Source organism: Microtus oregoni, unplaced genomic scaffold (genome assembly GCF_018167655.1).
Source record: "Microtus oregoni isolate MIOR12 unplaced genomic scaffold, Mior012 000018F_ref0000195, whole genome shotgun sequence".
In the NCBI taxonomy this organism is placed as follows: Eukaryota; Metazoa; Chordata; class Mammalia; order Rodentia; family Cricetidae; genus Microtus; species Microtus oregoni.
The window spans coordinates 31105305-31126253 of NW_024543077.1; the positions used below are offsets into that span (position 1 = coordinate 31105305).

The following is a 20949-nucleotide window of genomic DNA, read 5'->3' on the forward strand; positions in this document are numbered from 1 at the left end:
CTGGGAAGAAAGCCTCAATTAAGGTGCCGTCTAGAATGGTTGACCCCTGGGCCCATTTGTGCGGGATTATTTTAATGTTACCTGACACAGAAAGACCCATTGTGGGAGAAGCCCTTCCTGATTTGGGATCTTGTGTAATGTAAAAGAAGAAGAAGCAGACTGAGCAAAAAATCAGTAAGTAAGGATCCATTGATGTTTGACCGGCAGTTTGAATTTCCGCTTACCTCTCCACACATCAGTGTTATCCTGTATGCTGGTTGGTTCTTGCCAGCTTGACACAGAGGGGAAAGGGATCCTCAGTTGAGGAACTGCTTCCATTAGATTTGCCCATGGGTATGCCTGTGGAAGCATTTTCTTGATTAATAATTAATGTGGGAAAATCCAGTCCACTGGGCAACAGTATGTTGAACCAAACACCCCTGACCGAGTATGTGTTCTTAGGCAGTGTAAGGCTGCAAGCCCCTATGGTCTCTGTCTTAATTAGCTCCTGTCTCCAGCTTCCTGCCTCCAGTTCCTTCCCAGATTCCCTCAGTGGGGGCTTTTATCCTGCAAACCAAATAAACCTCTTCCTCCAAGTGAGCAAAACTGTTTCAGAATGTTTACTAAGGCATGCGTGTGTATAGGTGTACATTTTCTTTTAAAATTCTAATGCCACCAGGAGTTAATTATTGGGAGTGTATTTCACAGATGATTTTGCCTACAGAAAGACATACATAAAGACCACGTCTTTCATCTGACTGATCGTGGTCCAGGAACATAGACTTAGTTTTCCCCAAATTCCGCGTTCCAATGTGGAAACAGTTTCACAGGGCGTATTTAGTTTTATAGAAAAGAGAAAGTCATAAATCAAGGCAATTTTAAGATACTTTGGTGGGTACACGAGAGAGACAGATAAATTGAATTGAGGAAACTATTTTATATGTCCAAGATGCTATCGAGTGACTTTCTTAGCTCTTAGCTTGTTGGAAGCTAGTGTATGTTAGGCAAATAGCTTCTAAGAGGGTTTTATTGTTATCGTTAAGTGTTAGCTGAGATGGAGTGGGGCAAGGAATGGTTGTTCCAGAAGGCTAACACTAGCCAAAGATGAAGCAATTAGCCTGTGAGTCTACAATGTTCCAGTTTCTCCCCAGTTCTGAAATTCCAATTGGTCCATCAGTCTCCGTGGATACAGATTCCTTCCAGGATTTTATGTTTACAGCCAGACAGCTTCTTTTTAGGATTTTTTTTTTTTCATTCACGATTTCTTTAGTCACTGATGCTTAAAGTCTACTGATTCGAGGATATCTAAACAGACACATCCTGTAAACACTGAATGAAGTAAATGGATGAGAAGTTTTTCTGGACACAAATTAGTTCACTTAAGCAGTAAGTTCGTAGTGACTAGAAAGCGGAGCAGTAGATGTGTATTTAGGTCATCCATCCATGCATGCAGCTTGTATACTAAAGTGGCAATAGAGCAGATCTAAACGTCTGATGGCTTTAGGTCCTTTTGGAAATAGAAACAAGATTCATGTGCCTATATACTTTTGTACATGGTTTAAGGACTTACTGAATGTATCCCATCATCCATGAACCACTTGAATATTAAAAATAATCTCCCATAATATTAGAAATGAAAATAGAGTGGAGACCCTGGGAGAGGCTCACAGGATGATTTTCTAGGCCAGCTAAGTGAAGAGTTGGTGGTAGGAATGAATTTGTAAACAGATTTGTTTTAAAATGCATATTAATATTTATGGATTAGACTTAATTATATCATTCTGTAACAGTTTAAATATGTATTTTAAGGCCAAATCTTATTTAATGCTAACATGCTTGTGGCAACAGTTGTGGCCAAATACTTGGAACTTGGTTAATAACAATTTTCTTATGGATAAATGCCACTTAAGTTGGATATATATATGAAAGAAATGTCTAACATGTATGGATCTGTTTTTCAAACTAACATTAAGCTGGACGGCCTTAATTATGTTTTAAGGTTTTACTTTTACATTGTGGTTTATTCTCCAGACACATGCTAAAGCTACAGGATAAAGAGGGGCACATACCAGCTGAAGCGACCGGCCATTTTGTGACATGTCTGTACGTCACAGAAGATGAGAGACTGAAACTGAACTGTGATCAAGGGCTTCTCATAGACAATGTACATACTTCATTCTGTAGAGTACAGTGATGGCTAACTAGTCATAGATCGAAGAGAGAATGCATTGCACTAACGTTTTTGTGAATTCAACGTTAACTTTATATCTTGTAGACTTGGGGCGTGACAGACCTAAAGAATGAACTGTTGTTTTTCTTCATGGTTTTAGAAGGCTTCCCTTACCCATGCAGCACACAGGACTCAGAAACTGAGCTCAGCGAGGGCTGTTGCTCACGTGCTAGTTAAACTTTAGGAAATAAGAGAAAATATGAAAATTATTCTACCAGAGATTCCAGCAGAGTCAGTAAGCAAAAAGAGTAGGAAATAGCCTTGGGACCACCAAAATGTCAATGCTTCCTGTTGTTATTTTGTGATTTTTTTCGGTATTTTATAACTGCAGCTGCTTTGGAAATATTTTGATTATTGAGACTTATTGACACTTTGTAATGTGACGTGAACCCCTTGATGTTAGGGGATTCTGTTTCGCCATTGGCAATCCACTCAGCTGTCTCTCGTCTCTAATGCCCTTTGACATCCTGAAGTTAGGCCTCGGGTTTGCTTTGATGGGTCTACCTAGTTCCCTCGTGGACCCTCTGGTTCTATTCCCATAACTAGTGTCACTTATGGCGAAAAGAATGCAGTCCTGGTCAAAGGATCTCTATTACTCTGAACTACTAAGAATTTTTCAGGCAGGCATTCCTACCGTCAGAAGCCTGAAATCTGTATTTATATACTACGGCTTTTTAAGCCTACCAGTTAAGCACTGTAGGCAATTTCATCCTTTCTTCTGATGCAGCATTTCAAGCAGATATATTATTCTCTATTAGCTGAAAGCTGTAAGAAACATTCAAAGATTTTTTAATAACTTATTTTAGCCTCAATTCCTGGATGCATCAAGGACAAGAAAGGCCTTTGGCAGTAAGCACTTCTGCTACGTTTGAAGCCTTTATTCTGACTTCCTAAGAGAAAGATGGATGTAATTATTATTGTTGGTGTGGTTGGTCGCAGGTTTGCTTCTTGGATAGGTTCCATGAGCACACAGTCTTTGACTCCTGTTTCTTTTATGGCATTTCTTGTCTGTTGAGGTGCCGGAGGAGGGATTAAGGAGAAACTATTTGGCTGACGGTTTTGGAAAGACAGCAAAGCCTGAAAAATGCTCATTTGGATGCAGGACAATTAACAAAATATTGCTTTCTAGAAATTTCACTGTGCAAGCTTATATTTTATTTTATTATCATACTTTTTTTTAAAAAAATATTTATTATGTGTACACTACTCTGTCTGTGTATATGCCTGCAGGCCAGAAGAGGGCACCAGACCTCATTACAGATGGTTGTGAGCCACCATGTGGTTGCTGGGAATTGAACTCAGGACCTTTGGAAGAGCAGGCAATGCTCTTAACCACTGAGCCATCTCTCCAGCCCTTTATTATCATACTTTTAAAAAATTAAAAAAACATAGCCCAAATTACAGTCATGGTTTTCATATAAGATAAATGGTTTAATTACCAGTTAACATTTATGACTATCGTGGTCACCTGTCTTATAGTGACATAAATGATAAAGTTTAATTATTTCTCTCAGTAAATGATCAGCGCAAAGTTCTTTGCCTTTTCCAAATGTCACCGAACTATATAATATCGAAGAGATGACAACTGCAGTTGTCTTGACCATGGGCAATGAAATGCTTAGGGCTGCAATCAACATTTAAGGTATTTTCCCGTGTAAATTTCTTGTCTAGGTAATAAGCATCTTCATTTGTGTTGTGGTTTATTCACCTGCTCTGCACTAAGCATCTTTGCATCTTGTGGTCTTCAAGGTACAGTTGTGCCTACTGTGACGTCAGGTTATTTAAACCAGAGTCTCTGGTCACTAAGAGTGCCTGAGCTAGGCTAACGTACAGACGAGGGACTTATCCACCCTCTCTAGAACAGGCATGGCTCTGGTTTGTGGTGCAGCTGGGAGATTGATGCAGATGGCGTGGGAAGGAGGTGAAATGATTAGGCACATAGGTCTACCTGGAAAGGCACTGTAGGTGCTTTAACTGTCTGCGGCAATAACAGATCTTTATGACATTGCATTCAGTGCCAAAGGAATATGGAGGACGACCTTAAATGTCACACGTTTGATGTCTGTTTTAGCTTTCCATATGTTCACAACTCAATAACCCTGGGTAATTCGGGTTCGGTTTTATGGATTAGCTGTATGAGAAGAAGAAAACTGTATTTGTGAAAATGGACTCCTATTTACATGGCTTTTAAAGGCTGGTGTATAAAGCATTTTATACTCTCCCGCCTTTGATATGGCTGGTGATATCACTGTATTATACAGAGATGGATGCATTTCATTTAGCGAAATTCATATGTCATTTATGTGCATTTATGTGCAGTAAGACATTTTATTTTATAAGTACATTTATTTATAAGTAAATTTATATTTTATTTTTATAAATGCCATTTATAAGCAGTAAGGCATTTTATTTTAAAAATACAGCTGAGCTTTGTGCAAATCTGTATTTTGAAAATCACAACTTTTCAAAATTTAATATTATTTCCTTCTTGATGACAAGGATGCTTTGTAGACGCTGGGCTATACTGTTCATTCAGTTTTTTAAAGTTAAAAGTATTTCATGAATCTGATGCAATACTCACATGAGTAGTATATTGTCTTCTGCCTTTTCGTCAAGAGTTTAGTTGTGGTAATTAGGTGATTTCCTAGAAATAATTGTTAATGGTGAAATTACCTCTTTTAGCACTTGTTTCCTTTCTTAAAAACTTGTACTATTTACTTAGTGTGTGTTGTGATGGTGGTATCATATACCTGTTAGTGTGTATGTGTCTGTGTATCTGTTTTTATGTTTATGGCATTATGGATTTATAAACATGGATTATGTTGTATGTGTGGAAGGACTGTGGGGATCTCTTCTCTCCTTCCACTGAGGGACTGCACTCAGGCATTGGGATTTGTGGCAAATACCCCTACTGTCGGAGACCAGCTTCGATAAGTAGACCACTTGCCAGGCTAGGGGCATGGGGATTAGAAAAATAAGAGAATGAAGATGCAAGTGAAAATAATAAACAGAAACATAGACTAGTACTGGGAGGGAGTTTTAGTGAATACTGAAAATCATCCATGTCTAATTTCCATTTGCTTAAATACCCCGACTCCAAAATGGAGGAGTAAGGTAAAAAACTGCCTTGATATGATACAAGGAATGAACAGACCAGTTGAAGGATTATGGGCTACATTCTTAGTTAAACATTCTGTTGCCAAAACAAGACAAGTAGCGTTCACACCCTAGACCAAAACAATCTGTAGGCAAACCACTCCCTGCGTGGAACCCATTGTTATCTCCCTAAGGGAGCAGGAACCTAGTTGGATCCTTAGATTATTGTTTGAGGTAGAAACAGGTCTACGTCTTCATACCTGAAATACCAGGTCTTGATATTAGCCACACCTGTTGTCTGAACTGTTGATAATCATCTTGAAGAAACAGAAGTAAATTCCAACCCTCCGACCTTTAGTCCAGGTAGAATGGACCCACACCAATGGGCTCTGTCACTTTACCCACAGAGCCATCTCACTGGCCCTGTTTGTTGGTTTGTTCCTTTGTTTTCAGGGCATTTTGATCAAACTCTGGATATACTTCATGAAAAAGCACTTTTTTTTTTTATTAAAGAATCATGCTATTGCTATGTTTGGGCGGGGGTCACTTTAAAACATGTTTTAAAATATATGGTAAGAGGGCTGGAGAGATGGCTCAGAGGTTAAGAGCACTGACTCTTCTTCCAGAGGTTCTGAGTTCAATTCCCAGCAACCACATGATGGCTCACAACCATCTGTAATGAGATCTGGTGCCCTCTTCTGGCCTGCAGGGACACATGCAAGCAGAATGCTGTATACATAATTAACAAATAAATCTTGGAAAAATATATGGTAAGAGTATATGAAGTACTGTAGTAAAAGTTGTGATATGAGTAGCTTAAGTATTTTTCAAACAAATCTGACCACTGAGCTGTTTTGAGTATGTGGGTAAAACTTTTTTCCCTTTATCACAAAAAAAACTGACTTTCTTTGGTTGGTGGCTTACCCTCATGTTTGTGACCCCAACTGTGAGAATATGGTTCTTTTTGATACTGATCAGATATGAACTTTTTCTGCTTCAAGCTATGGTACTGATGGGCTGTCTTTCCTTTCATTTTACCTCCCCCCCCCCCCTGTAACTAGCTACAGTAAAATATAAAGGAAAAATGTGCTCTTAGACATAATGTCCTCATTAGTTGTATTAAGTGAGGTCTTCCTTGTCTGGAACTAAATATTACGCTGACTTCAAATTTAAGTGATTTCATGCCTAGCACAGTGTGAAGACTGGCCAGTAGGGGTTTCCTCTGGTGTTGCTTCGACAGGGAAATGCTGGTTCTTGCCCCTACTTTAATAGATGCAGAGAATTGGGAAGACTGCTCTGAGCATTCATTTTCACTACTTGCAGCATGGAAATTAGACAAACTGACTAATGTGTGATCTCCTCTTGTTTTTGTAAGGCTTACTACACACAAGGGCAGCTGCTCCTACTGATTGTTAAAAAGGGGAAATTTTATTCTGCAATTTACGTTTTCAACACACATGATAGCGTTTCCTGCAATGCGTCTTTCGTGCCTGATTACATGCTATTACGTTTGTTTTGTATTCAGCTGCTTGACAGTACTGTCATACATGAACTTCTTTGAAAAATGCCTCCAGGGGAGAGAAGGAGGCAGGCTGGGTATTGCTAGATTTGTGTTGCAAGTGCTTTCTAGGTTGTTTTGATTAACTTTCTGTGTACTGTATTTGACTGCCAAAAGAAATTAAGTGTGTTCTTGTGTTGGCATTTCTATATCTTGTTTTCTTCTGTTGTGTTTGTGAACACTGAAAAGGTCTGCCCTCTCTCTCTCTCTCTCTAAACTATATCTTTGGGTACTAGGGGAACAAATATAAATAAATAAATGCAGTTTCTTTGGTCACAGGTATATTATCTTCATTAATCACAGAATAACTGAAAAGTTAGTTGATTCAAAACACGTCAAATGGGGGAATGCGAGTTAAGTAATGCCTAACTAACCCTGAATAGAGTAGTCTAAGGTTTTTCTTTATTAACAGGAAACTCACAGATCACAGCGAGAAAATAGAAAGGGGGTTCAACATCCAGGTGTGGCTCTGTGGAAGAAGAGGCCGAGCAGAGCGGGATGGTGGCTTTTTGGCATTCAAAGTCAACACCTCAACCTGGTCCAGCCTCTCAAAGGGCCATTGGCTGGAGGAGGTTTCCCATCAGTTAGTGATATTTTAAAGGCTTTTTTTTTTTTCAAGATAGAAACGGGGAGGAAAATGTATGAGAAAAGCAGAAAAGAGAGGTGTTCAAAGTTCGGTAAAAACAAGGCTAGTACTTTGTAAGTATTTTATATATCAATTTCATAGCCCGGGCTCTGCATTATAGAGCTGGGAAAGGGATGAGTGAAATATGCATTCATAATTCATAATTCATAAACAACCTCTTTAGTTGTTGCAGCTTATTGCATTTGGGTTGAACTGAGATTGAAAGAGGACAAAAATGAAGCAGGAAATTCTAGAGAATCAAGAACTTTGGGGAGCAATACATATTGAGAGAGTATACTATTTTTGTACTAATATAAGGGAAAAGATAGTCACATTTTTTTTAAAGGGATGAGCTTAATTAACATGTTATTGGTTTGATGGTTGATATTTAGGAAGGACATTTTCTTTATGAGATTTTATATTGTTACAGCATATATCAGGGATCCAGCTTTGAAAATTATATACCCAGGTATTTCTGATAGCCATAAGTTTCATATGAAACAAAGTTGGGTTTTTGCTTTTAGTTCTGATAATTAAGGTTTTTATTTTTAGTAGGTCACTCAGCTATTATTTAGGTAGAATCAAATCTGTAGTAGAGGTCAGGTCAAAGCATGTGCTTGCTGCTCTACATAATTCCATGATCCATTAGTAGAACAAAAAGGTTTTCTTTTAACCATGGTCTTTTTTACAATGCCTCAAAGATATAAGAAAGTATATTTCAGAGTCAAAAAGATCAGAACATTTCTATCTAGCTTACAATATGATATTTTCATTGTAAAATACCATAAATTTGTCAGTAACAGAAAGACACTGTCTTAGGGTTTCTATTGCTGTGAAGAGACTCCATTATCATGGTAACTCTTATTAAGGAAAATATTTAACTGGGGCTGGTATCCAGTTTCAGAGGTTTAGTTTATTATTGTCATGGTTGGGGGCATGGTAGTTCACAGGCAGACTTTGTGCTGGAGAAGGAGCTGAGATTCTGTATCTACATCAGCAGGAAGCAAGAAGAGAGTCAGCCTCTGGACCTGACTTGAGATTCTAAAACCTTAAAACCCACCCCTAATGACACACTTCCTCCAACAAGGCCACACCTCCTAATAGTGCCACTACCTGTAAACCTGTGGTTGCCATTGTAATAAAAACAAAAACACAGATACTACTTATTGGATATAAAAACATTAAGGCTTATTTTTATTTATGTTGATATATGTATGTTTGTTTCTGTTTTTGTATTCTGGTGCCTATAGAAGTCAGAAAAAGACATCAGATCCCTTGCAATTGAAGTTACAGAAGGTTATGAGCTGCTAGACTTGGGTGCCAAGAATAGAACTCATGTTCTCTGGAAGAACAGCCAGTGCTCTTGACTGCTGAACCATCTCTCGAGTCCCAATTTTCTGGATGAATTTTAAAATACAAAATACTATATATTGTATATTCAGTTTATGTAGTTGCTCAAATGTCTCCTAAAGATGTTAATTTACCTGTTATAAAATTAATCTCCCTGCTCTCTTAAACAGAAACGAAGAATTAATTAATAGTGTATATTCCCAACCTAAGTTTGGTGAAAGACTATTACATCTTAAAAAAACAAAATGTTTAGTGTTGGCAAATTCTCTCAATGTGACAGGAGCCCATTTGAAGTACGGTGTTTGTAAATCAATCCTCCAACAGCAACAAATATCTTCAGAAAACCAAGAGTAGGTGAATAACGGTTTTCTAGAAATCTTTTATTCCCCTCAACATACCAATAAATCATTTTGGCCCAATATATTCATAACGGTTAATTAATTAAAGGCAATCTATACATGTTGGCTTAAATGGGAAATTCCTACCATAGGCTCATTTGTTTAAACTCTTTTGTTCGCAATTGGTGCTGTTTGGAGAGGTTATGGAAGCTTTGGAAGATGAGGCCTTGCTGGAGAAACTAGATCACCAAGGATGGACTTTGAAGGTTTATTATATCACCCCACATCCTATTTCGCTTCTGCTTTCTGTGAGGGTATCAGGATGAAATTGGTCAGCTTTCTACCTCCAGCTGAAAACCATGCTTTCTCCTACATTATGGCTATCAAAACTCCTGGCATCAGAAGCCAAAATAAGTTCCTTTTCCCTTTCATTGCTTTTGGTTATGGTATTTTATCCTAGCAACAAGAAAATAAACAATACCTCATGCAACCTTCAGTGACACATATACATCACTCAGCAACACACATTTCAGCATAATGATGTGATTGTACTTAAGAGAAAAACAACTAAAATTGGATTTAGACAAAACCAATTAGGCTTTGGTTACCATAGCCACGGGTTCTAGAGCAGAGCTTCCCAAATGGCTGATTCTAGTCACTCCAGCGCACTACTCACTTCCTCCCACAGCTCTAATTTTCTGCCAAGTTGGATGGTGTTGTGGTTTGAATGAGAACAGCCCCCTATAGGCTCGTATATTTGAATGATTAAACCCCCTGGGGGAGTGGAACTATTTGAAGGGATTAGAAGGTATGTCCTTGTTGGAGAAAGCATGGCATTGTGGGTGGGTTTTGAGGTTTCAAAAGCCCATGCCAAGTCCAGCATATCTCTCTCTCTCTCTCTCTCTCTCTCTCTCTCTCTCTCTCTTCCTTCACCACATGGCTGCACACTGCCATTCTCTCTGCCATGATGATGATGTACTGAACCTCTGAAACTGTCAGCAAGTCTCCAATTAGATGTTTTCTTTTATAAGAGACCGGTGACTAAGACAAATACATTTCAAGACAAGTAACTGGAAGTCAAAATAGCCTCTGGGGTGTTAGCCTTCCAGTTAATCAACTCAAGTGGACAGAGATTGTCTCTTTCTAGCTGTAGGGAAGTGTAATCATTTTATTATCTTTAATTTAGTACACATTTCCATTCAGGAATGAGTCGCCACGAATAGATCATTGTGCTGGCACTGTCCAGTTGCCAGGGAGGAAGAAGAGGGCAGGTATGCAGAGGCCACCCAGGAGGCCATGTCCAGAATTTTTCTTTGTTCAGAGAGCAGTGGTGGCAGCAAGAAAGTGCAATGAATGCACATGCAGAATTAAATGAAAAGTGAAATGCATACTATTTTGTAGAAGCACCAAGCCAAAAATTGTCAGGGTAAAATTGCTACATGATCTGAAAGCATGATTATAAAATGATCACATGGAAATGCTGTGTGGCTAAAGGGGCAGTAAATACTGGGGACACATGCATGCATAAAATAGTTCCCCCATCTTTAAAATAATAATTATGTGGGTAAGAGACGTATATTTATTTACTTTTCTACTAGATAGGTTGTATGGAAGGTATTCAGATTTTATTGATCTCTGTAGAATATAAACCAGTTGCTATCAAAAAAAATGGTGATAAGATAAATAATTTGATGAGAAGGGTAAGTGAAACTCTAGCTGTCTTTCCTCTTTCCACTCTGGGAAATTAGAAGACTGAATTATGGCTGATGGAAATTTCCTTTTAAAAAATTTTGTATTTTTGGATATTTTCATGATAACTTTAAACAGTTATGTACCTATGAATATCAACATGATAATATTAAAACAATTATGTACTTATGAATATCATTGTGATAATATTAAGCAATTATGTGTATACTTATGGATGTTACCATGATTAAATTAATTACATAGGTCTAGGAACAAAACATAAGTATTAAAAAATGTGTAGTCCCTGTTATTAATGCTATTGTGCCCAACTTTTTATTAAGAATCCAATTGCATGCTGGCAGTGGTGGTGCATGCCTTTAGTCCCAGCACTTGGGAAGCGGAAGCAGAGGTAAGCTGATCTTTGTGAGTTTGAGGCCAGTTTGGTCTTCAAGAACTAGTTCTAGAACAGCTATGACTGTTACACAGAGAAACCCTGCCTCGAAAAAAACAAAGAAAAGAAAAGAAAAAAAAAAGATTCCAAGTGCTATTTCTTGTTTTCCTTCCTTTGAATCCCATCTGTCTTTTGTGTGATTGAAGGTCTGATTCAGTAAATCCTAGAGTATATTAAAACAGTTCTGTGGCTTTTGGTAATGGTATAAAGTTATTAAATTTGAAGAATGCATGTGATAAAAAATACTTTGTTTCATCACACACTGAAGTATTTTAGTATCAAAATACTACAGTTTTCCCCTTTTTATTGTATAAGATGAAGGAAGGAATGTGAGATGAAGAAAGGTGGGGAAAGTTAATGAAGACAGGAACCAAACTGCAAGAAATGATTTTGGGAAAGTCAGATTCTATTTCTAAACATCTTGGTGCTAAAATGTATAACCTTGGCATTTTACAGATAGCCCTAGAGTTGTCGGAGGGCTCACTAGAAGAAAAAACAAGTCGTAAAAGTTCAATCTGTAAACAGACAGACAGACTTTAGGCACTATTAAATAAAGGTCTATAACCCCTGTGTTAACGTAAGGAACTTGCTCAGCACAGACAGCAGTGGAGTTAGGCCCCGAATCTGAGGGATGGGATTGGAAGTGTGATGTGAACACCGGGCTCCATCAGTCTCTCCAATCCCATAGGAATACCCCATAAGGCACGTCATGGTTCCCAGAGTCATGCTTTAAAGGCAAAGCTCATCTGGGTAAAATTAACAATATGATCTCAGCAGAAACAAATTAGAGCCAATGAGTCATTCTAATTTCTTATGCTTAAAATTTTAGTTTATAAGTATGTATAAATGTTTGTGTACTTCAGAAGATGCTATGGAGGACTGCCTTTTTAAGCTTCATTGCTTGTTACTTTTCCCCTTTATATATGCAGTTTTTAATGTTTTAAAATAAATATAAATTTTATTGTTTGAAAAATAACTAAAAGATTATAACATTATACATATATATTATATATATAATACTTATTTGAAGAAAAGTTGTTTTACTGTTAGAGAAGAAAACAGGACCCAAATAAAATGTAAACAAAAACAAAATTCTAACTGCTCACCTGATGTACTTCATTGTTTTAAGGCTACAGCAAAAAAATCTGAGAAAAAAAAAAAACCAAACTCTTGGATGGTTGAAAAAAATGTTTAAAAGATTATATTACATGAATAAAACCCACAAATACATGCAGTATTATTTGTTAATTTTTATTATAATCCAATTTTCTTATGTAATGAAAAATACATAAATAAATCTAGAATCATGTCATATTATTGGAGGAGGATTAGCTTTGGTGGTATCATTCACCCAATGTTTCTGAAATACTGATGATATTCTAAGTTTGGACCCTGTAATTCTCATCCTGTTTTATATAAGAAGATTACCTGTTCATCACTGTAACCCTGTGCTTGCAATGTGGAAGACTGGAGAGTTGTAGGACACTTCACAAGCTCTAGGCCATATCTGTGTCTCAGAATCCTCTGGGTGAAGAGTCTGTGCCATGACTTGCCCAAGGGGAGAATTTTGAAATGAAGTGTCAAATATCTGCGAAGCCACCTAGTCATGATATCACAGTCATCCCAGCATACACCCCTGGTGTACACTTGGAGTACATTTAGGAAGGCCCGAGCTACATCTTCAGCACAGCCTAAACCAGGCATGGAGGTGCTTGACTAATTCTAGCACTCAGGAAACAGATGCAGGAGGATCAGAAGCTCAGTTATACGATTTTAGAGCAGTGTGGGATGTATGAGATCCTGTGTTAAAAGAAAACCTAGACAGTTGAATAATGTCTAGATGAAAATCTTTTAGTTTATCTTTTCTAAATGTGTATGCGTGTGTGTATATGAATGTGTGAGTATTGTTTATGTTGGTGTGTATGTGCGTGTTTGTGTATGTTGTGACTGTGTGTGGTGATGGGCTATAAACTCCTATAGACAGTGGATGGGCTATAAACTCCTGTAGACATGTGAACTCCTATAGACAGTAACATAGCCTGAGGTAACATCTCAGGAACACTTTCACTTCCTTTGAAATCAGGTCTTCTCTTTTACTTGGAGCATGAGTTAAGATGTATCATCTGGTTACTGCACCCCAAATGAACCAACTATCTCTTTCTTTCAAGAGCTAAGATTACCGGTGGTACCACAGCAGCAAGTATATTTTTTAATAGGCTACTGTATTTGAACTCAGCTGCTCAGGCTTATAAAGCAATCACAAGCTTTAGTTTACCTTAATATTAACTATTTTCTATTAATAACTTTCTACAACTTCAAGTTTTCTACTATATATAAATGTTTATACTGTAATACACATACAACTAATATTGGTGGTACTAAATTATTTTCTGTTTTACTTTGTTCTGTCTTTGAGTTCCTGTTGTATTAATATGTTCCTTTACTTTGTATGAATATGTTTTACCACGTGTCATTTATTAACTCAAAATGTAGGGTTTTAGCTAACCCAAACCCATTGTCACAGTTTTAATCTAGACTGTATTTGCTGTAAAGTCTTTTAATAACTGAGAGGTCAGAGATTTGAAAGAGTTTAATGCTTGAAAAGAGCAAAGACTTTAAAATAAATGATTTAGTCTTCAAAAAGATAAAGCCGAAACTCATAGAACAAGATCCCTACTGGTGTCAGTGGAAGGACCGGGTGCCTCGACAATAGGCATCTCTCTTTTGATTAGGCAAAATTCCTGTCAGTGGCAGTTCCGGAGGACCATGTAAAGGTCACTGTCCACTGTAAATTAATTTTGGTTTTAACCAGCAAATTTACATTTTTATGTATTTGGGAAGTTTGTTATCACTGTTTTCAATTGCCTTTTTGTTAGTACACCGAGAGCTAAGGACACTTCTGGCAGACTCTACATGGAAAGATAACAGAAATTTAAACTCTTGGTCCTGTCTGCTATCTCTCAGAATAGAAAGTTCTAGGATGAGTTGGTTTCATCTCGTCTACTCCCACTTAAATATCAAGCATCTTCTCTATTTTGTATATTACAAATGTCCTGAGTTTATTTCACTTTAAATTCCCATCTGGCAGATCCATGCAGGTTTCCAAGAAACCTTCAATTTGTTTCACTCTTTTTCGTGTGTCTTCAGAACAACACTGACTCCATGTTTTTCGTAAAGCAAACATCAGACTGTAAAATTACACTGTTTTATTTTATTGCTGTCACCTGTTTTGTTAAAAAAAAATCATGGCAAGGTTTTGACAAACCATCTTGATGTAGGCTCACTCATCACTGAAGTTTTATACAAAGTCATCTCTTATAATTATTTTGTTTTCAAATCTCCATGGTTTGTCTGTTTTGAGGTTGATGTGTTGTTTTGTGTCCCCAGGTCCTTGCTAGGGAACCACCTTCTAAACATCATCTTTTCCAACTTTCTCACCAAAGAATTTTTACCCAAAGGTGAATACGTTCCGTCTCTTAGAAGGTTTTCCTGAATCTTCTCTATGCTTGTTTCTGCAGCTCCAGACCTTGGTTAACAGTCCTGCTACACTGGCAACAGATTTATATTCATAAAAGAGAGTGTAGGCTCATTCTCTTATTGTCTACCTCAATCATTGGGTAATCAGGAGCTATGCAGTGAATATTGGCTAAATACACTAGCAGTTATGACTGTGTCAAACAATATCTCTGCCCAAATGAGAAGACTAGAATGTTCCAAAGCACATAGAACAGTCTTCCCAAGTCATGATGTCTGTGCCCAGAGGACTGTGGGGGAGAACATTTGATAAAGCCTTTAAAGGATACCTTGATGCTCAAACTGCATGTGCAGATGACACACTGCATTACTTACTAGGGAAGTCATGATATTAGATGTGCAAGTCAGGATGCAAACTGGGAAAGGGAAAAACATAAGCATCTGTTGTATTAAGTCAACTTGAAATGAACCTGTTAAAATGATGCAGGTAGAAAGAGAATATAAGCAGATGAACAGTGCTAGGTTTCTGGTATTAATCAGCAGCCACAGTGAGGATTTTACTAGTATTTAAGTTACAGGAAAACGAAAAGAGATCAGAAAAGAAAATAGAGAGAAAACGGAAACGATAAAAGGAAATTAGAGAATTTTTCTACACTTTGGTTTTTTTTTTTTTTTTTTTTTTTTGGTTTTTTGAGACAAGGTTTCTCTGTGGCTTTGGAGCCTGTCCTGGCACTAGCTCTTGTAGACCAGGCTGGTCTCGAACTCACAGAGATCCGCCTGCCTCTGCCTCCCGAGTGCTGGGATTAAAGGCGTGCGCCACAACACTTTGAGTTTTAAGGTTGATGAATTAAAGTCATAGTGTTTCATGCCTAAATCCCAGTACTTGCGAAGCAGGTTGTGAGTCTCCTATCATCCTGAATTACACAGGAAGACCGTGTCTCATATTCAAATATTGTTGAACCCAAATGAAATGATTTGAATACCTTTAAAATTGTTTTACAGTTTTGTGATTATAAATACTTACATCATTTCCCCCTTCCCTTTCTTCTCAACTCCTTTCACAGGGGCCACCCAAGACCATCATAAATATCAGATATTTATGTAATTACTCACAACATTAGTGAAATTACAGTTATGAAGTAGCAACAAATATAAATTTATTTTGGGGGATCACCACAGCATAAAGACACTAAAGGGTCTCAGCACTATGAAGATGTCTCAGCACTATGAAGATTAAGAGCTACTGTTTCAAACCATCCCATGTCCCATCCCCTTTCAAATTCTTGGCCTCTCTTTCTTTAGCGGTTGAATACCTTTTATGAACATCATATACATGATTTGTATGTCATGATAAGTAGCAATGCTGTTTGCCTCTACTTGGGGTTTGACCTTGGTTTTATAGCTCGGAGAACATCTATAGCCATGCTCTAAGTTGAAAAGTTGAAAACCTGTCCATGTCTGATGATGTTTTTCTCAAGTTAGTGCTGTTAAAAAGTATGAAAGTTTGTGTAAAGAGTGATTGCCTTCACTTAATTTCCTATCTGTCTTCAGAGTACTCGAGAATGAGTGATAAATGGTGGCAGACAGCCTTAAATTGAATATATTATGTTCAAACTAGAAATGTAAGAACGATTTGAATTGGAAATCAGGATTTTTAAAATTCTAGGATAAAAATATGTTCAAAGGAACAGCATATAAGCTAGTCTCATTTTTTTTGCAAGATTATCCAAAATGCTGTCTCTATGAACAAATTTAATCACATCGGACATGGATGCAGAGTATATATTAATTCACTGCGTGAATGTCAACACTAGGCACAAGTTCATTCTTGTTTTTGGTGCAAGTATTTTTATTCTCTTCTTTATTCTGCCACATTCCATAAAATATTCTGCTTTGAAAACATTCTGCAACAAGATTGGGCTTTATTTAGTCAGCCGCTCTTGGAAATAAAATTCAGGGAAGGTTAAGCCAAAGTGACCCTTTTGAGAAAATACACTGTTATTATCTTTTGGATAGAGATTTACTAGAAGTTTTTCTTAACACCTGTTAATAATATTATTTTGGTTAATTCTCTTTTTTTTCCTTCTTGGATCTGCATTTTTCTACAACATACCTCGAAAAATCATTTCTTTGGCCTTAAAAATATCCCATTATTTTCTTTCCTAAAACAAATATGAGAATAAAATAGGATCTGGTAAGTGATTCTGAAAATTGTGGTCTGACTTTTTAGTTATCTTTTTTTTTGTTGTTGTTGCATATTGTGTTTGACAGTTTTGTGTCCGGCAAACTTTCATTTAGGACAGGAAATAAAGTATATGGTAGTGTGACCTTTACTTTTGTGTGGACAAGGAGTTGGTACAAGATCGTCATAAGGGACAGCATCACTGGGTAGGCAAACATTCTTTGTTACTCAAAATCTTAGATGTGGGCTGAAAATACAGAGTGTATGTTTCCAAATGGCTGCCTTCTTTGGTAGAAGACATTGTCTGGTGTCTGGCCTCACTGCCTACCTTATAGCTGAAGATTCTTCAAGGCAGTTCTTGTCTTTCTTTGCCCAGGACATTGTTTGACCATGGAAGCAACAGGGCCAAGGGATTTGGGCAGAGATGTGAAGGATTTGGTGATCCTGGAAGCTGTACTTAGCATGTGACAAAAGACAGTTGGTATGAGACCTCCCAGCACTGCCATTTTTAGGTGTGATGGCATGGAGGCATGTTCTACATTGTGTGTCAGATGTCCCCCCTAAAACGGCAGTGTGGTCACTGGTGGTGTCCCGGCTGATAATAGAACTGTCATCGTTGTCTCTCTTTTCTCTCACCTGTTGTTTCCTAAGATCATTTCCCTAGTACACCCAAGAGTGAGTTGTAGAATGGGGTTTGCTGATGTAAGCGAAGCTAATACTTTGCTTTCTTTCTTCCTAACTTCATATTAGAAGTTTCTTAAAATGGTGAATAAATAAGAGTTCTAAAGAAGACTATGTGTAACATGGAGAAACTTTTAAAATATTTAGATAGCGTAGATATGAATAGGAATGAAATATTTGCTATTGTCTATCATTGGTGGCTAACATGCGTGCCAAGGTGTTTTCTTTAAAGGCAGGGACAGAGAGTTAGAAAGAGGAGTTTCCTCATTTTGGAAAAATGATTCTATGTTTCAGTAAGAAGAAACTATCCTATGCAGTGTTCTGCTACTATCTGAATTTTTGTCAGGCATGTATTTGAGGCGATTGAATTAAGTAATGGAAAATAATTTGCAGTTTTATGAGTTCCTGTGGAGACTATTTTATTTGGTCTCATGGGAAAAACCTTACGTTTAACCGTTGATGGCTCTTGTTGTTAACTGTAGTGCAGCAATAAATTATGGATAAATAAAGAATTAAATGCCCTTCTACAGTGATGGGAGTGGGATAAACAGGAAAGCAAATCATTGTGAATCCTGTATGGGCTTGGTGCATCTAATTCGCTAAGGTGTGAGGGAGCTGAGCCCCTATTAGGCTGAAGGAAGAATAGCACATGTTGTCAGCTGGTTCTGTGATGGGATGGTAACACATGTTATATATGTTAAGATGCCGACTGTCCTCTAGCAACTTTGCTACTTACCACTATCTAGCAAGGCGTTTTATTACTTATTACGTTTTATTATTGCTTCCCTACTATTTATGAACTTTCTAGACAACCAGAAGAAACAGAAGTAAAAGTCTTGGAGAGAGATTGCACCCTCTCTCACACATAAACACAACTATTGGTTACTTCTACTAACACTCATGGCAATTTAATTCTTTTATTATATTTAGGTATGACCCTTGTATCCCTAATCTCTCCAATACTTTTATCATAAAGGGATGTTGAATTTTGTCAAATGCTTTTTCAGCATCTAATGAAATGATCACATGTTTTTTTTCTTTCAGTTTATTTATATGATGGATTACATTGATAGATTTTCGTATGTTGAACCAGCCCTGCATCTCTGGGATGAAGCCTACTTGATCATAATGGATAATTTTTCTAATGTGTTCCTGGATTCGGTTTGCCAGTATTTTGTTGAGGATTTTTGCGTCGATGTTCATGAGTGAGATTGGCCTGTAATTCTCTTTCTTGGTTGGGTCTTTGTGCAGTTTTGGTATCAGAGTAACTGTAGCTTCATAAAAGAAATTTTGCAATGCCTCTTCTGTTTCTATATTGTGAAATACATTAAGGAGTATAGGTATTAGGTCTTCTTGGAAGTTCTGGTAGAATTCCAGGCAATTTAATTCTTTATGCGTGACTCTGCCTGATAGAAGAGAAAATGATCAAAGGAAAATTCTGAGACAGCCATGTTGTGGAATGTGTAGAAAGTTCAGGGTCTGTATACACTTTCACCTATATTTGGGCATGCCTAGGTAAGGTTAAAGTGTTTGATTATGTACAGTCCTTCACTTCCAAACAAAAACTATGAAATGGCCTTATTTTATAAAAGATTTGAAATTAGGGACTAACGGATAGTTCTATCAAGGGTCTGAGTTTTAAACACCAAAACCCATGTTAAAAAGCATATTGAGGGGTGATGGTGCTTAGAGTTTTAGTGCTGAAAATTGGAGGGTGGGATAGAGATGGATCCCTGGGTTTTCTGGCCAGCCAGTCTGCCTTTGCGGTGAGTCCTGGGCCTTTATCAGACTCTGTCTCCCCCAAAATTTAGCCATTCTTTATGCCCTAATATTTTGGCCTTTTTTGTTCTTTTCTGATGACAAACTGTACCTGCATGCACATTTAACCTAAATTCTGAATATAAAAGAAAACATGCAGGGTTTTTTTCTTTCTGAGATTGTGTGTCCTTGCTTGATAATATTGATTATAATCACATTCCTTTCCCTGAAAATTTCTTAACCTCATTTTTCTTTAAAGCTGAATAGTATCGTAATACACACACACACACACACACACACACACACACACACACCAGATCTACACTTATATTATCCATTCATTTGCTCATAGACAATAAGATTCTTTCCATTTCTTTTTTATAGTTAATAAAGGTAGCAATAAACATAGAGTTCAAATATCTCTGTGATAGTATAAGGAATTCTCTGCATATATTGTCAGGAGTGAAGTAGCTGGGTTATACGGTAGATCTATTTTTATTATCTTCTTGTTGTTGTTAAATCTTCAAACTGATTTCCACAATGGCTGTATTAATTTAAACTTCCATTAGTGACGAACAGTTCCTTTTTCTGCACGTCCTTTCCAACACTTTCCGTCAAATATGTTGATGAGAGCATTCTGATTAGAATGAGGTGATATCTGAAGGTAGTTTTAATTTCTATTTCTTGGATGGCCAGAGATATTAATCACTCTTATTTTATATTTATATTTATATATATATATATATATATATATATATATATTTATTAGAGACTGAATCTCACTATATAGTCCTGTTTGTCCTGGCACTCACTATGTAGACCAGGCTGGCTTCGAATTCACAGAGGTCTGCTTGTCTCTATCTCCCCACTTTTGGGATTAAAGGTGTTTGTTGCTACACCAGGCTAGATAATGAATACCTTTTGAAACACATATCACCTATTGACTTTAGTTCTTTCTTTCCCCTTCCCTTCCCTTCCCTTCCCTTCCCTTCCCTTCCCTTCCCTTCCCTTCCCTTCCCCTCCCCCCCTCCCCTCCCCTCCCCTCCCCTCCTCCTCCTCTTCTTCTTCTCTCTCTCTTCCTTTTTTTTTTTTTTAGAACGATCTATTTTGTTAATTTGCCCATTGTTGATTGGAAGTTTTATTTCCTTGCTACTTAACTGAAGCAAATCTTTAAGCTGCAGGTTGTGGAAATAAGCCTGCTGTCTGAAGTGTAGCTGGTAAGGTTTTCCCCCACAGTATGGGCTGTCTGTGGGCTCCGCTGACTGTGTCCTTTGCTGACTGTGCATTTTGCTGTCTGTGGGCTCTGCTCACTGTGTCCTTTACTGCCCTGAAACTTACTTTCATGTGGTCCCATCTGGGGTTAGGACATGTGCTATTGTGTTCCATTTGAAAGTCTTTAGCCATATCCCAGTGTCTTGCATGGTATCCCACATGTTTTCTTTATATTTGCAATGTTGCAGATTTTAAATTAAGGCCCTTTACTTCATTTTGAACTGATTTTTGTACAAGGTAAACATATAAGTATACTTTCATCCTTT

At 37.4% G+C, this 20949-nt stretch overlaps 1 protein-coding gene across 1 annotated transcript in view; it reads left to right on the forward strand.

The window, feature by feature from the left end:
- Window positions 1-20949, forward strand: part of LOC121458946 (PTB domain-containing engulfment adapter protein 1-like) — a 222299-nt gene that overhangs the window by 72240 nt on the left and 129110 nt on the right. The window lies entirely within an intron of this gene.